An 18,185-nucleotide genomic window follows, 5' to 3' on the forward strand; every position below is an offset into this window, starting at 1 on the left:
TTCGGCCTGTATAAGCTTAACTTGCTGATGAAAATAATAAGAGAAAAGAGGAGGAGCGGTTTTGCAGTCAGCCTGTGACCATGAACGTTTTGAGCAGCCATCCAAGCCTGTGGGAAACAAGCTGTTCTGTAACTCTGACTTCCTGAGTGCATCTCAAAGTTGATTTATTTTTGCAAAGACACATGGTATGTCAGCAGAAGCATCTGTGGTAGAAGCCCAGGTGGCTCTCAAAGGACAAAGTCCTTGCTTTTTGCTGCACCTTCCCCACCACAGCTTAGCTGTAAGTCACAGTACAGACACGTGGGAGCTGACTCCTTGGAAATGGAAACCAGAGGAAAGGGAGGAAAAGGATTTGTAATCATTGCTCTTACCTTGACAAGTCATCACTGTCTTGTCATTGCCTGGTAGCGACTCCTCAGTGCCACGTGTCAGCTCTGAGCCGATGGAGGTGGTCTTCAAGATGTGCAGGTTACGCAAGTGCTACTGCTGTTGGTGCAGAGGTTGGGCCAGGAGATAACAGCGATATTTGTTCCTGCAAACGTCCACCTCAGCTGAGGTGCCCAGCTGGTCCCCATCCAAATGAGAGGGGACTGCAGAGCACTTTGGTTTTTGGCAGAAGGCGCCATCTCCAGTGGGAGCTATGGTCCATCCCTCCGCTCGCTGTGGGTTCGGTTATTGATGGGAAGGGGCAGATACTGGCTTTGGCGCTGCCTTTTCCCTGAGTGCCCTGAACTAACAGGATGCACTTTGGGGAGTCACTTCAGTACTTGTGTTGCCAGCTCTGTCTTTGGGGGTTTTGGTGTGCTTTGAGCAGTGATTTCCTTTCCATGGATCACCTTCTCCCTCCACCAAACAAAGCAGGCCGACAGTTGGTGGTGCCCCACTTTCCAAGACCAGCTTTTTCCTTTTCAGGCTGGTGGAGGTTGAGGAGATTCGCATTATTTAGGGGCTGAGGGAGGGGAAATAGGATCTGCATCTATTTATGGTTGGTCTCCTTACTGAGGTCACTTCTGTAGCGGTGAGTCATGGTGTGCCGTCCCCTCGGGTATCACGTTGGCATATGCTGTAGCAAAGCCAGGGCACAACAGCAGGAGTTTTTGTGCTGGATCATCATACATCCACCGTCTGTATTTTATGCCACCTGCCAGCTGCAGCCTGCCTGAGGCTGACATTAAGCCAGCAGTGTTGCAATATCGTGTTCACAGCACTGCATAGTTGCATTTCTGTCCTGGCAAGCATCCACGGTAGTTTTCCATGATCTGACTCAACTGCCATCTTACGGAGAATATGCTAGCCGCGGCAGACCGCTGGCTCCTGCCGTGTCCTAGGGCTGGTACGCCTATGTAGCAGTAGCCCGCAAGGGTGAGTAGTGAAGTGTATCCTTTTAACCAGCAATTCTTTCTTCCCCGTGGGGTAGCAGGAATGTGAGGAACCTTTCCAACAGCCTATTTTCATTTCCCAGGAGAAATAGGTCACAATATTTTCCAGTTTTATGGTCTGACATACAGCAGTAATGAAGGGAGAAATGACAAAGGTTTCCCAAAACAGTCATGTCCTTCACAATTTTTTTTTTAGCCACAGAATAGTAGAATAATGTGTAACTGATGATTTCTTCTTGCCCTCTCCCTTTGAGTCAAACAGTCTGGCGTGCAGCTTCACTGACAATACAGGGAAGCTGATTGTGGACGTACTGCCTGAAGTTTCTGTCCAAATACGTTGAATCCTGGAGAATGGTGATTTCATGTCAGAAGCTCAAGAGGTTTGAGTCTATTAACTGCTGGTGCAGGTTTTCTTGGGAGTGAGGATATGAGTGCAAGGCTCCATCAATAATGCTGCGTTAGGATTGTTGCAGAGAGCTGTGCGGGTGCATATGAATGGATGGGTTGTGTTGCTCGTCCGTAGGCTTGTCTCCTCTGATGCCTTAGAGCAGTCTCATCTGACTGTGCCTTGGGATCCAGCAGCACCCTGGGTGTAGGGAGGTATGTCCCTTACCAGGATCTTATTGCACCACTGACTGGCTTCCTGGAGCATGGCAGGACATCTGGTGAGTTATACAGCGTACAGAGAGATGCCAGCAACACTGCAGCAATCACCGTGGTCTCGGTGGTGTTGGGCAAATCATCCCGCTGGGGCCTCGGCCGCTGGGAATAACACCTGCAGGGACCCATCGCCACTCCCTCGCTGTTTGAAGATTTACGCTTGCAGGGTTCTCCCAGGTTCTTGCTGAAGCTGGATTTTTTTTGTGCAGCGGAAGTTCACCATTTTGGTGTTCGGTTTGGGTTATTTTGAGCCAGGATCACATTCTCGTGTCAGAGAAATGCCACGTGGGCACTGACCCAGCTCCGGTTCCGCTTCCGACAGCAGCGGTGATGCAGGAACGGGAGGAGGCCAGGACAACTAGGGCTTTGTGTCATGGGCAATGTCTCATACCCCCTGTGGAGACCTGCAGGCAGCTGGAGCAGATTGCAAAGCCCTGATATTCCTCTTCTGCCAGTTGTTGCCTGCAAGCAGAGGGAGGCTTGGACAGTGAGCCCTGGCCGGGGTAGCCAGCCCTGACGGGACCTTGCCTTTGTTTGTGAGCTGGTTTACAGATCTCTTCTGCAATGATGAAGGCAGGCATGGTTTTCTTTCTTTCTATCTTTGTAACTGAGAATGGAAAAATCCATTTGACTTGCTGAATCTCTTCTGATCTGAGAAGACGTGTTCACATGGCTGTAGTGACACAGGGATATAAGGGAAGGTTTGGAGGGAAACCGTATCTTTTCTTTAGGTCAGCTGGCACTTCTGAAGAGATCCTTGATATGCCGAAGCCAGCCAGTTTAGTTCCTTTATTATAGCCCTAATTAAAAAAAAAAAAAAAAAAAGGCAAGCCTTTACCGGGTGCTAGTTAAGGTAAGGGACTTAATTTTTTTCACAGCTGCTTCCAAAGTCTTACACATTTTGTAAGTGTTGTTTGCTCCTTGCTCATCATTGATGCTCTAAATAAAGGCTTACAGGGCTGTGGTTGAAAACAAGAAATGTAACGTTTGAAGGTAAATGGTTTGTTGTCTCCTGTCTTAGGAGGGAGATGTCTGGCCAAATTCTTCAGTTGAAATTTATCTGATCTTCAAACCCCGAGAAGCCAGAGTGTATCAACAGTCTGCTGCGACATCTCAGGTACAGCTCCTTTCTCCTCCTCCTGCTACCCACAGCAAAGGCGAGGCACAAATACTCTTCCAGCCCAGTTGGTTCCCACGGAATTCCTAGGAAGAGCCGGTGGTCAGCAGGGCAGTGCCAGCACCTTCCTGCTGTCCCTGTGGCTCCCAGCTGGTCTGTGCAGAGCCAGGGCTTAGCGCGCCTGGCTCCGACCGCTGATCCCAGAGCAGCCAAAGCAGCGAGCTTTCATACCATGCATTCGTTGTGCTGCAAGGTGTTTGTAAAGGCAGAGAGGTACACAGCAGAAGAGCTTTGGTGGACGAGCACTAAGCCCCTATAGACCTCCAGGATGAGCCTTTATTACGTGGATGCACCATCGGGCTCCTGAGGCGGTAGGAGCTGAGTGAAACGTGCTCCCTGCCCCTGGGTCACCTCCCGCTCTCCAGGCGCTGCCAGACCGTAGTGGCTGAGCCCTGCTGAGCGCAGGGTGTCTGTGAACGTGCCACACGTGTGCTGCTGTCCCTGCGTGGGAATCGTCACCTCGTGGCTCAAGTCTATGCTTCATCTGGGTCGCGTGTTACAGGGCTCGCTGTCCTCAGCAGGGTGAGCACCCTCCCCAGAAGTCAGAGTGCGAGCAGCCTGCTAGACAAGCTTTATGCTCCTCCCGGCTGACAGAAGTGCTGTCAGGTCTTTTTCTGGGAGCGGTTATCACTGACCCACCGAGTTATGCCACCTTTGCCCTTACAGAGGTGATGGCCTTGCTGTGCTGGCACGGGGCAGGGAATGCTTGCAGCAAGCTCCGTGGTTCAGGTTACCTTGTCCTTCCTCTCCGTCCGTGTGGTGCTGCTTGAGGTGTTTTTCAGGAGTGGGAGGTCCCTGTCAGATTTCCATCCAGGGAACGCTCTGGTTTTCCCCATCTAAGAGGAAGGAGGTGCGAGGCCCGTGGTCCCCAGCAGCCAGGCTCCCGTTCTGGAGGGTGCTGAGATCACTAACCCAGCTGCTTCGAGCCATTCCTTACTTCTCCAAGCTGACAGATACAAAGGCCATGAAACAGCTTTTTATTGATACGGTAATTGCGCAGGGTTTACTTGGCAAATGCCACCTACAGTAATTAACCAGGGCTCGTGTTAACAAACCGCCTTCCTGGCCGCCAGCTGCAGTTGTTAGAGCTGTGGAAGGAAAGGGTTGATTTAAAAAGTTGCTCCCAAGGGAATCCTGGCTCAGCGCTGTGCTCCTGGCCCTGGGATTTTTGCTGTGGTGGTGGGGCTGTCCATCACTTTGCTGCAGGGATCTCCAGGGGTTGTGCCTGGAGAGCTTTTGTTGTTGTTGTGGCAGAGAAATAGGAAAATTACTTACATGCAACCTGGGAGTTACAGGAAACAGAGCTGGGCAAGCGATCGGTGTTTAGAAAGAGGAGCCTGCTCTGGAAAAACCCTCGTGGTCCCTCAGGAGATCTGAACTCTTCCATGGGCCCCTTGGGAGAGGACCTCAAGGAGGTCACCTACCCCCCATCCCTCACAAAACGGAGCTGAGCCGCTGTATCGTCAGGGTGGAGACTGTCCCAGGGTGCAAAAAGAGTTTAAAGAAGAAACCCGTGATCTTTAACTAGGGAGTCATTAATTTTGCTTCTTGACGACTCTGAGCAGTGTGACAGCCTTCCTCGTGCATTTGCATGCCAGTCACAGATCCCTTTGGAGGACGATTTGCAGACAGCGTGTGCCCCTTGCAGGGAATATTTAGTAGCTTTGCCCTAGTGCAGCACTGTGAAATTGCAGTTGGATCTCGAGCCCCACGGGGAAGTGGCTGGCCTCCATGTGTGTTTTTGCAGTTGCCTCCATAAATTGCTTAGCCGAACGCTTCTGGATCAGGTGATTTACAGAACTCATCAGCACTGTGCAACTTGCAAAGGCAGCGGTTAAGAAGTGGTTTGAAATTTGTTTTGTTTAAGCTCAAAATGAACTTTCTTAGTTATTCATGCAAATAAAGCCATGGCTCTTGAGTGCTGGAAGGAAGCACGTGGTGGGGGGGCTCAATCACCTAAAATTCTTTTTTTGTTGTTTTTTTCTGGATATGGAAATGTACTGGGTTACATCTGATTTCTTCCAAAACCCATTTCTAAGCCGCTTTTGCAGGGAGAAGCAAAATCCTAAGTGCTGATCCTTCCTTCACTTGCCGTGTCCTACATCGTGTAAAACTGGATCTCTGTGTTGATGTGGTTGGTTGAGAATCACGTTCAAAACCAACCTCAAAACCTGGGGACGTTCCGTGGGCAAAAAAATGAGTGCCAGAAAGCAGCAGAAGTTAGGGACTTGGGAAACAGTTCTGTGCTGTTGGGCCACCCACACCCCTGTTTCTTTGAATGCCGAGTTGTAATCCCTCCATGATGTGCCAAGGTGTTAACCCGACTGAGATCCGAATTCTCACTCCACAGAACCAGGTGTGGCTTTGGGACTGAGGACAAGGAGGCTGCGGCCCCTCCATGCCCTGGTCCATGTGCTCTGGGACATGCTGTGGTGGGAGCATCACACGGTCCCAGCCCGGGGTACCCAGGCCTTGGCCAGCGGCTGGGTGCTCCTGGAAGCCCCAGCTGCTAGCGAGGAGCGGGACATACTCTCTTTTTTCTTTCTTTTTCTCTCGGCTGTCCTGAATGGTCTGTATTTTACTCTGCTCCTCCTCCTTTCAGGAGAGCACTCTCTGAGGTTCACCTGGAAGGAGAGAGCGTAAAACTCCCAGGGTTTCCTAAAGTTCCAGCATCAATGTAGGGGCAGAAGAAAGGATAGCTTCCGCAGACCTTCCAGGAGAGGCTGAGGGCCTGCTGCAGAAGGGAAAGAATGGCCACTGATTTTTTTTGATGATAGTGGCCGTGGGGCATGCCTCACCCATGATTATGGGCAAAACTTGTCCCTTGGAAATCTTTGTCATTTCCTAAGAGCTTTGATGGTTTAGAACATCAAGTTTTTAATGAAAATTAGGCCACATGTGATGCAAGATGGAAAAATCTTCTGAACAGCGAGCACCCAGTACTGCCTCTTTTCGGGTGTCTGTGCAATAGAAGTACACAGCCCTCTGATGCGTGCCTGAGCTGTGAAGTGTAACTCATCTCTGCTGTCAGCTGGGCTGCGGCTGGATCCACTGAAAAACCGCTGAATTCAGCAAAAGCTCCCTAGCTCTTCCTTTCTGGCTTTGGACGTGATCAAACATCCCCGTGCCACGGTTGCAAGCCCAAAGTCAGGGATCACTGAAAAGGCTGTTCCAGGAGGGTTTTTTCCGAGTTGTGATCTAGTCACACGTGGGCTGCTCTTTGCAATAAGAAGTTGGTTTGGACATTCTGGAATGACTAAGCAGCAGACTTTTATAAAAAAAGAAATCAACTTTCAGTCCCTAAGCTTTAGTTAATGGTGGGTGTCACACAAAAGGAGCTCAAAGGATAGAGGAATAGTTTTGCACAAAAGCCACAGTGACGGTTGTGTACAACTTCTGGGGCTACCTTCTGCTCCTTGTGCTACTCGCTTTCCGTACAAGAGTAGAATGGGATGGCAGTGTTACCGAAATCTCGGAATGAAGAACTTATCGACACCAATGTGATGTAGATAAGCAGACATTTCTTTATGGACGGCCGGGTGCGTGAGCGAGTCCCCTCACGATCGACGCACACCATGGTTCAAAATCATACACCTTGTATAGAACTCATTCATACATATTCATTAAATATCCATGCATAATCGTAAGATTTCCCATAAATCATTAACATACTCTCCTCCCATATCCGATTCTGCGCAGTAAAGGTTAGAAAGGTCCGGAAATGGGTCTGGGGTACGATTTGGGTAGGTGGTATGTGAGTCGGTGGTCTCGATCTCCCCCTGCCGGAATTACCTGCCACTTGAGGTAACTGTTTCTTGGCCAGCAACTATGGGTTGCTTCACTCGACTCTCCCCAGTTCACATAAATTCTCATTTTGACATTTTAGTACATCCTCCTAGGTTACATATAAACAATCATCTCAAATCTTAAGTCTGTTATCTAAGTTCTAAACATTCCTACTAGGTGATTCTGACCAATTCCTCCGGCCTTGGTACGGGGCTGTACAGAGGGTTTTCTATAGCCGCTTTTTACTATAACTATAAGTTTCATTAAAATATATTTTCTTATCCTCTTGTATTTCTATTACATGATTGATTTTATAAAATCAAATAATCAATCAAATAAAGTCAATCTTAACTTATTAGCAAATCTATAACATTTCCCCATCCTCTTATATTTCTATTACATGATTGATTTTATAAAATCAAATAATCAATCAAATAAAGTCAATCAATCTTAACTTATTAGCAAATCTATAACATTTCCCCCCTTTGAAAGTGTTGAAAATCATTATTTCAATACTTTCACATTATTTACATATCATTTGTTTCAACATATTTTGGTGGTGGGCTATACCTTGGTGGACTGGTTGGTACTTCTCTCATGATCATACGATTGATTGCAATTCTATTGGTAAACTGCTTCTTCAAACATGCATATACCAACATGATCATCAAAAAGACAATCAGTAACAGAAACAAAGTTTTGATTAGGGATTGTATCCAAGAGCTCAAGTTCCTTCCTAATTTGTTAAAAATTTTCCCTAACCAGTCTTCTGACATATCTTCTTGAATTGATTCTGTTTCTTTTTCAATTTTATCTAATAAATCCAAATCATGTTCCACATCTTGTGTGACATTTGAAATGGGGATGCAACAGTGGTCCAGTTTATCTTTGAGATATCCACATACTCCATGTTCTTTAAGTAGGAGCATATCTAGTGCCATTCTATTTTGTAAAGTCATTCTAGAGGTCGCCTGTAATTGTATATTCAATTCCTTAAACCCCTTTTTGGTAACGTTTGCTAATTTTTCCACTTGACCAGTTAACTTATAAAGCCATACTCTGTTTCTATATGATGCTATAGGATTTAAAAGTGATTCAATTGCCCAGCCAATTTTCACTCCTGTAGATGGTTCATTCCAAGTATCATCATTTGTCTCAGATCTCTTTGTTCGTTTCAGTTCTAAATTTTCTAGAGATCCTCTAAACGGTGATTTCTTCCAAATCGGACACAATGTTGGCACGCCTAAAGTTATTTGTTTCACTTTACCATCTAATGGTAGATGAGTTGTCCAGGTTCCATCACTCAATGCCCAAATTAAATGTCCTGGACTTTGAATAGTAGATTTTCTACAACTAAACATAATTCCTCTTCTGGGTATATAGGCGCTAGATAGATTGAGAGTATTCTTAAGACCTCGACAAAAACAACCATATTTTAAAGCGGCAGCCGAAGGAGGGATTCTTTGAATTATTAAGTCTGCATTGCTACAATCATACGCTTTTTCACATTTCCACCATGGCACTATTTTATTCTCCTTTTCTCCCAATGAAGTTGATCTGTCATTGACCCAGGGTAATACTGAAAACACTTTTCCATCCCAGGTAAAACACCAAGGAGTTTTTGCCATATACTGAAAATGGGAATATAAGGTCATAGACCAAACCGAATCCCAAACTATTTCCTTTTCCTGTAGGGTTCGATTCTTTTTCTCACATTTTGTCTCGGTTATCCATACACTGGTGTTTGTTGTAGCCATTTTAGGCTAGTAACACCATCCCTTGTTCCCTAAATCTCCATATAATCCCGGTTTAGCTACAAATCATCCTTTACATTCCCAAATGGTTGAATATACTGGTGATTCTTCCCCAACTTTAACCTTTTGCAATTCCCAAGTTTCCCTAGGTTCTTGTTTACAATCCATTGTCTCATTTTCATATTCTAATTTGGTCAGATTCATGGTTAAGATTCCCCATGGAATAGATTCACCTACTGCCCTCGGTATTGGTAAACAAGCGGTGATCTGCGTGACATTTTGTAAATTGGCAAATCCTTTAATCAATCCTACCATCAAATTTTCCTCAGCCGTTTGTTTGGGAATTTCAATCACTTGTTCTGTCTCTGTTTGTCTTTCATTCCTGTCCACCAAGTCAGCCCATGATCCTGCCAACACTACCAACCCAAATGGAATCCAAAGAACGATCATAACCTGATATGAAAAATTAGACATTTTTCAAAGTCAAATTTAAAGTCTTTGGGTCACAGTTGATAATCTTCCATGGAATAGGTGCTTTCTTCACTCGAGTATAATGGATCCAAGCATCCGATTCTGCTATCTTGATAGCCGTAAAAGTGGTTAACAGTACTTGGAAAGGTGCTTTCCAACGTTCCTGTAAAGGTTCAGAGGTCCAGGTCTTCACATAGACATAATCTCCTGGTTGGAAATCATGCACTGAATTTTCCAGGGATAAAGGTCTATTCCAAATTACTGCACTCCGAATTGCAGCCGGAGTTTTTCCTAGAGAAAGCAAATAGTTATATACATCCTGCTTTCCTTTTACATGTACGTTTGGATTTGGTTCTGGAGACTCATATGGTTTTCCATATAATAATTCATAAGGACTGAGTGAGGTTCCACTCTTTGGCTGTACCCTGATTCGTAATAATGCCAATGGAAGCGCCTGAGGCCACTTTAGACTGGTTTCTTGACAAATTTTACTTATTTGTCGTTTCAAAGTTTGATTCATCCTTTCCACTTTCCCACTAGATTGGGGTCTCCAAGATAAATGTAGGTCACAATTAATACCCAATACTTTGCTAACACTTTGGACTACTTCAGCAACAAAGTGTGGACCTCTGTCAGAAGAAATTCCAATAGGAACTCCAAATCTCGGAATTATTTCTTGTAATAACCACTTCACCACTTCTTTTGCTTGTGTAGTGCGACAGGGAAGGGCTTCTGGCCATCCTGTAAAAGTATCAACCCCTACCAGGATGTACTGGTACCCATTTTGTCTAGGCAGCTCTGAAAATTCTACTTGCCAATAATCTCCAGGTTCTACACCAGATTTCAGTCTACCCATTTGAACCTTTTTCTTAATCATTGGATTATTTTTCAAACATACCTCACACTTTGCAGTTACCATTTTAGCTATTCCCAACATCTTAACTGATATTACTTGTTTTCGTAAAGATGTTACTAAGGCTTCTGCTCCCCAGTGACATTCCTGATGTCTCGTTTGAATTATCTCTCTCATCACAAGAGGTGGAATTACTACCTGTCCATTAGGAGTTACCCACCATCCCGCTAAGTTTTTCTTAGCATTTAATAACGGACTCAGTTTGTCATCTTCCTCTGAATATCTCGGGTTTTCCCTAGGAAGGGTTACTGTTTTAGAAGGAATTATTGCCATTTGCAATGCTTGTTTCTTTGCTACCTTTTTTGCTGTTCTATCAGCTAAATTATTCCCAGCTATTATTTTTGTATTCCCAATCTGGTGTGCCTTACAGTGCATGATTGCTACTTGATCTGGCCTTTGAACTGCTTGCAATAATCATAAAATTTCTGATTGATGCTTAATGTTTGATCCTTGAGAGGACAATAACCCCCTCTCTTTCCACAAAGCTCCATGGACATGCACTACCCCAAAGGCATATTTTGAATCAGTCCAGATACTTACTTTCCTGTCTTTGCTTATCTCTAAGGCTCGAATTAAAGCGATGAGTTCCGCCTTTTGGGCTGATGTGGTACTCGCCAATGCTCCTGCTTCTATAACTGTAGTCTCTGTTGTTACCGCATATCCGGCATATTGGACTCCTTGTTCCATGAAGCTGCGTCCATCAGTATACAGTTCCCAGTCTGGTTGCTCCAGTGGTACATCCTTCAGATCTTCACGACTGGAATAAACATACTTGATGGCAGCCAAGCAATCATGCTCCAGTTGTCCTTCTTCCTGTATGGAACTTAAAAACACTGCAGGATTTACCAGGTTAGTTGTCTTTAGAATCACATCATCCTGTTCAGTCAGTACTACCTGGTACTTCATCATTTGGCTGGGAGACAGCCAGTGTCCCCCCTTCTGTTCTAGGACAGTTATCACCATGTGTGGGACATAGACTGTTATTGTTCTTCCCAAAGTCAATTTCCGAGCTTCTTGTATGAGCATCACTGTTGCTGCCACTGCTCGAAGGCAGTTTGGCCACCCTCTACTCACTGTGTCCAGTTGTTTAGAGAAATATCCGACTGGTCGTTTCCAGCTTCCTATCCTCTGGGTTAACACGCCCGGTGCAAGGTGTTGCCTTTCATGAACAAACAACTGGAAATCTTTGGTTGGATCCGGCAGTCCCAAGGCAGGTGCAGACATTAAGCCACGTTTCAACTCTACAAAAGCCTTTTGCTGTTGTGGGCCCCATGCAAAGGGAGGGTTCTTTTGGGCCTCGTACAGCGGTTTAGCTATTAGCCCATAGTTCATGATCCAAAGGCGACACCACCCAGTCATTCCCAAAAATGCTCTGAGTTCATGAATATTTCTCGGCTCAGGTATACCACAGATAGCTTCTTTGCGATCTTTTCCTAATTGTCGTTGTCCTTTTGAAATCTCAAAGCCCAGATATATCACAGTCTGGCAGGCTGTCTGGGCTTTCTTCCTGGACACTTCGTATCCATTTAGTCCCAGGAAATTCAGGAGGTCGATAGTCACCTGTATACAGGTAAGTCTTTCTTCTGTAGCAATCAATATGTCATCCACATATTGTAAAAGTAAATGCCCAGGTCTTGATTTATCCTGTTTCCACATTTCAAGTTCCTTTGCTAATTGATTTCCAAAGATAGTTGGACTGTTTTTAAATCCTTGGGGTAATCTAGTCCATGTCAACTGCATCTTTCGCCCGGTTTGAGGATTTTCCCATTCAAAAGCAAACAGTTTTCTGCTTTCTTTTTCCAAAGGTATACAAAAGAAAGCAGCTTTTAAATCAAGCACTGTAAACCGTTGATAAGTGTCCCTTAATGCTGTTAACAGTGTATAAGGATTTGCTACTACAGGATAAATGTCCTTAACTATTTGATTTGCTGCTCTCAAGTCTTGTACCAGCCTATATTCACCCGAGGGTTTTCTGACTGGTAAAATAGGAGTCTTATACTCAGATTCACATTCTTCCAAAATGTTATACTCCAAAAATTTATCACTCAATTTCTTCAATTCCTGTCTCACTTCTGATTTGATTGGATATTGTTTAATTCTCACTGTTCCTGCGCCTTCCTTCAAATCTATCTTAACAGGCTCTGCTAGTTTCAATTTACCAGGAATATCTGTTTCCCATACAGTAGGGATCACTGCCAAATCCACCTCCGGTGGAATTTCTTGTTCCTTTACTCTTTCGTGTATCATCAAGATTTCTCCCATTTTTGACTCAGGTATTTTCAAGAAAAGTTCTCCTTCATCAAAAACAATTTGTGCATTTAATTTAGACAACAAATCTCTTCCTAACAAGGGTATCGGACATTCTGGTACATACAAAAATTCATGTGTAATTATCTTATTTCCAAATTTCAAATCTAGGTGTTGTAGGAATGGCCTGGTTTTCTTCTTTCCCTGTTGCTCCTATTATATTGGCTGGTTTTGTTCCTATTTTTCCTTTACATGTATTTAATACCGAAAATGTCGCTCCTGTATCTACTAAAAATTTAACTTCTTTATCTCCCAGCTAAATTTTAACCAGAGGTTCAGCTGGGTTCCCTCCGGTCCCCTTCAGTCGTCTAAAATCATTATCTTGGCAAGGTCGTGAGAAACACTCTTGTTTCTAGGGCAATCCTTTTTCCAATGTCCTTCCTCTCTACACAAAGCACACTGATTTACTCCTAAGGGGGTATTAAATTTCCGATGGCCACAGTGCATACAACCTCCCCTCCCATTAAATCCTCGTCCTCTTCCTCTGCCCCTTCCTCTGTCTACCGTTCCCGTCATTACTGCCAATAAATCTGTTCTCCTTGATTTTCTTTCTTCTCTTTCTCTGTTGTTATATACCCTCCATGCGACTTCCAGCATTGTATTCAAACTCCTTGAATTCTCTCCCTCCAGTTTCTGGAGTTTTTTCCTTATATCTGGTGCCGATTGCCCCATAAAAATCAAAGCCAGTTGCATTTGTGCTGCCTCTGTTTCCACTCTCAAATCAGTATGTTTTCTGGCAGCTTCCTTTAATCGTTCCCAAAATGCTGAGGGAGATTCATTTTTATCTTGTCTTACTTCATATAATTTAGACCAATTCAGAGATTTAGGCATGGCATGTCTAATCCCATATAAAACCCATTTCTGATACCGTCTCAGTCTTTCTCTATATGTTACATTATTTGGATCCCACTGCGGATCCCCAGATGGAAAATTCTGTTCTATTGTTCCACCTGTAATTCCACTCATCACATCCAACTCTGCCTGAGCTTTACCAGCTTTTAATACCGTTTGCTTCTCTGTATCATCTAACACATTATCCAGGATCACCTGTAAATCATTCCAGTCTGGATTCTGTGTTCTAGTTATAGTATCTGCCACCTTGCCCACTTTTTCAGGATCTTCTCTATAATTTCCTGCTGCCTGCTTCCAAGTCATCAAATCCATAGCTGTAAAAGGTACTTTCACATAGACCGGTCCATCACTACCAACTCCCTGTCGCAGGGGAGCTATAGTCTGTGTCTGTTGCCGAGTTCTCCGTGAAACAGGAGTATGAATTACAATCTCCGATAATCTCTCTTCCACATCTCCTGTTCCACTGCTATCCGGTTCAATCGCCTGTTCTCGTGCCCTAGATTCTCGACCCTGATTCCTTTCTCTCCTAAGAGGGGATATATCTAATTCTGGTCCATCATCACTCTCAGTGACAATCTTTTTCTTTAAACAACCTTTCCCGATCTCACAAGTTGAGCAACACCTTTTTACTTTCTTGTTATCAGCAGTTACAGCCATCACAAAATTATCTCCATCAGTTAACTTGCATTCATCCTGCCAGTCTTTTCTCTGTCTCAGGTAAAAGAACAAATCCACATATGGCATTTCACTCCATTTCCCTTCCCTTTTACAGTATAACATTAACTGCAGAACAGTATTATAATTCAGTGTTCCATTTATGGGCCACTTTTCCTGATTTTCCAATGTATACAGAGGCCACCAATTATTACAATACTCAATCATCTGGCTTATTGGCAAATCCTCATATAAATCTCCCCAATGTGCCAATAAACATCCCAATGGAGAATTTTTCGGGATTTTATCATTTACAGCAAGATTACGCATGCTTTTACTTTTAAACAACCGAGTTAACTTAGATGCCATGGTATAATCACTCACAGTACAATACACAATTATTCAACTCTGTCTCCCCGATCCGCGGATCCACGCTCCACACTCGCTTTCGTGCTTAATTGCACGTCTCACCCTTACAGCCACACTCACACTTTTCCACAATTGTTACTTTAAACAAAGACATAAAACACAATATTATACACTTCTTAATTTTCTTCTCGATACACAGACACAATAAACAATTCTGTATCAGAAGAAAAACCCCTCCTAACTTCTTGTTAGAGGCACTACCTTAGAGAACACTAGAGCATGTAGGTTCTCTTGTTTCCACTTTTGTCCAACCCTGCAATAGCTTTCGCTTATGTCTTACGGGCAGGCGCCTAGGCTTCCTCTTCCACAAGGATCCTTATAGTCCAACCCTGCGCCGCTTTCACCGCGTCCGACAGGCAGACTTACTCAGTGAGACTCAAACCCACTGGTGGGTCTCCAACCCACTCCTTACCATACACTTATTATAGTGGGACTCCTACCCACTTACTACAATTACAAGAAGAAGTGTCTTACCAAAATCCAGGGAACGTCGCGAAGAGCCTTACAGATCGGGGATCGATGGGTATCCCCGAGAAATCCTCAGTGCCAGCTGGAACCGATCAGGTCCCCGACTCCTCCGGTCTCCTTCAGCGAGGTCCCATCTGGGTCGCCAAAACTGTTACCGAAATCTCGGAATGAAGAACTTATCAACACCAATGTGATGTAGATAAGCAGACTTTTCTTTATGGACAGCCGGGTGCGTGAGTGAGTCCCCTCACGATCGACGCACACCATGGTTCAAAATCATACACCTTGTATAGAACTCATTCATACATATTCATTAAATATTCATGCATAATCGTAAGATTTCCCATAAATCATTAACATACTCTCCTCCCATACCCGATTCTGCGCAGTAAAGGTTAGAAAGGTCCGGAAATGGGTCTGGGGTACGATTTGGGTAGGTGGTATGTGAGTCGGTGGTCTCGATCTCCCCCTGCCGGAATTACCTGCCACTTGAGGTAACTGTTTCTTGGCCGGCAACTATGGGTTGCTTCACTCGACTCTCCCCAGTTCACATAAATTCTCATTTTGACATGTTAGTACATCCTCCTAGGTTACATATAAACAATCATCTCAAATCTTAAGTCTGTTATCTAAGTTCTAAACATTCCTACTAGGTGATTCTGACCAATTCCTCCGGCCTTGGTACGGGGCTGTACAGAGGATCTTCTATAGCCGCTTTTTACTATAACTATAAGTTTCATTAAAATATATTTTCTTATCCTCTTATATTTCTATGACATGATTGATTTTATAAAATCAAATAATCAATCAAATAAAGTCAATCAATCTTAACTTCTTAGCAAATCTATAACAGCAGGGGGACCTAAGCCAAAACCTGAGCTAGAATTCAGGCACTTTAGGCTGCTCCAGTGGTTCAAGAAAGGCTTCAGACTGAAAGATCCTGCACTATGCCATCTTAGCAGACTTAAGGAAGAAACTCAGCATCCTGGAGTTCAGCTGTAAGCCTTGTGGTCTCAGTTGCCTTTGCAGCAAGGGATATGTGTGTTAGCAGTACACTTAGAGCTTATCTGGTTTCAGTAGCGAGGAGGCTGGTTTTCCGTAACTGCTCAGTATGCTTCAGGTGGGGCGTCTTTACAAAGCTGAGCTCTTGGTTTGATGGTGGGAACAGGTGAGTGCTGCTCTCTGGAGACCATAAAGCCCCGTCTTAACAAGGCGCTGCTGCAGGCGGTGAGCCCTGGAGCACCCCGGTACGGAGCCCTACGTTAGGCGCAGGTGGTGGCTGAGATGCTCTGCCTGCTTGAGGCAGCGCTCGGGTGCGCGTGTCGCTGTCAGCAGGCTGCTGGGGTATCGCTGTCAGCAGGCTGCTCTGCCTTGCTTGGGCTCATACTTCTCAGCTCCTGTGCGGTCGTCTCCGATTGCAGCGATACAGACAGCAGATTTTTCTCTCCGGTTCTGTTTTGTGAGCTTTGTGCCTTCTCTGAATGGATTTCAAAGCTCGTTTAAGTGCATGGGAAGGAATTCAGAAATCATGTTTTATATGCAGCATCACTTTCTGAGGGTGCAAACTGATTGCTAAGTTACAAACCAGCCCAAGGGCTCCGTCAGAAGTTAGAAACCAGCCGCAAAATTGATCTGCTGAGGGAAGAGAAGGGTCCCGTATCTTCTCGCGGAGCATCTAGTGCTGGTGCCACCCAGCCCGGAGTCAGGGACTGGCTCTGAGGCTGCCTGGAAAGTCCAGGCGAACCGAAAGAATTCTGTACTGACATGGCAACCTCTCCCCAGGCCGTGAGACCAGGCTGCCCCTGCGCATCAAAGGGAGCGGCATAGGGCCCCAGCTGCGCTTCAGCTTTGACCAGCTGGACATCGGGAAGGTTTTTGTTGCGTCAGCCCCCAGCTACGAGGTGAGCAGTGGGGCTTGCTGGGGTTGGGGTGGATCCTGATGGCCCCTGGGGCAGCAGTGAGCTTTGTGCACCTGCTGGATTTCTGGCAACACAGGCAGTTATGTGCACGCATTATTTGATGTAAGTTAAATGTGGGAGTTTTTGCAGAATCTGGATAGTTTTGATGGGGTCTGAAAGGTGTGTATGTTGTCCACAAAGCCCCGATCCCTGCGTTTTGGCAACCTCCCTTTGAGACCAGCTGGGAGGCTTCATGCAGAAAATCCAGCCCTTGACACATGATAGCAACACCGGGTCAAAAAGGTCAGGATCCAGAGGCTTTTGTTTCAGCCCTAGATGCACTGCGCCCTGGTACCCTGGCAGTTAAAAAGCAGCTGGAACAAAGGTGTTGTGTTCCGACTCGAGTCCGTTGCAAACACCTTTCAGTGAAGCGCAACTTGCTGGATCCTGGCGCCGGAGGGAAGCCGGGCAGCCTCCCCGCGCAGAGCTGCCCGCGCAGGCACCGGGAGCGCTGTCCCTGCTGAGCAGCCTCCTGCCACCCTTCAGACCTGGTGCCCCTCTGGCTCTATGAACAGAGCAGGGCAGTTCTGGAAATGAAGCAAAGGAGCTTTCTGGGTATTTGCCTCCCCCCGCCGATGGTGGCAAGTTTTCTCAAAAAAAAACCAACCAAAAAAACCCCCAAGATACAGCAACTGGAGGCGGTAGAAAATGAGGCAGTACATCGTGCCAGACACTTTCAAAAGCTTGACTGTTGCAGGGAAGGACACGTTAAGGTGTTTTCTTGCCAAAATATTGTGCACTGTATGTATGCATTTTTTAATGCTGATTCTTTATTGATTCTATATATATCAATGTGTTGGTTTCATTACTGGAGAAAATGTGAATAAGTAGATGATACTCCAAGTGCTGTATTAAGTAGCCAGACTGGAGGTAAACTTCAGTGTAGGATCCCTAAGTGCAATTTGTAATTAAGGTGTAAAACATATGAGTAGTTTCCAAGTTACCAGTGCAGAATTTGAATACAGGAATGTTTTCAACAGCAGCTGCAAAATTAAAAAAATAAGGGCTGTACCTCTGCTTCTGTCTCAGTTTTTCTGACAGGTTTTGCGAGGACAAAACTTAGGGAAAATAACTGCCAAGCAGGTAGATAAGTCCACAGAAATGGCCGGATTTCACCTGCAGCCTTTGGAAACTGTAGAGCTTTGCTTTGGGTAGGTTTGGTGACCACCAGTGTGCTGATACTCACAGGCAGGTGTGGGCATTTCTTGCTGAATCTCAGCAAATGCTGCAGGATTGTGTAGCTTGTTGGAGCAGTAAATAATGGTAAATTAGTAGATGATGGCTGTGAATATTTATGAAAGAGATTCTTTAGAGCAGGTGGAGCTGCTATGCCCCTCACTCTCATCCTTTCTTGACATGTCTGGTTGAGCAAAGACA

The 18,185-nt window shown here is 45.2% G+C and overlaps 1 pseudogene; it reads left to right on the forward strand.

Moving 5' to 3' along the window:
* Nucleotides 1-18,185, forward strand: part of LOC129785156 (hydrocephalus-inducing protein-like) — a 91,229-nt pseudogene that overhangs the window by 60,747 nt on the left and 12,297 nt on the right.

The sequence above is a fragment of the Falco peregrinus genome, chromosome 9 (genome assembly GCF_023634155.1).
Source record: "Falco peregrinus isolate bFalPer1 chromosome 9, bFalPer1.pri, whole genome shotgun sequence".
NCBI lineage: Eukaryota > Metazoa > Chordata > Aves > Falconiformes > Falconidae > Falco > Falco peregrinus.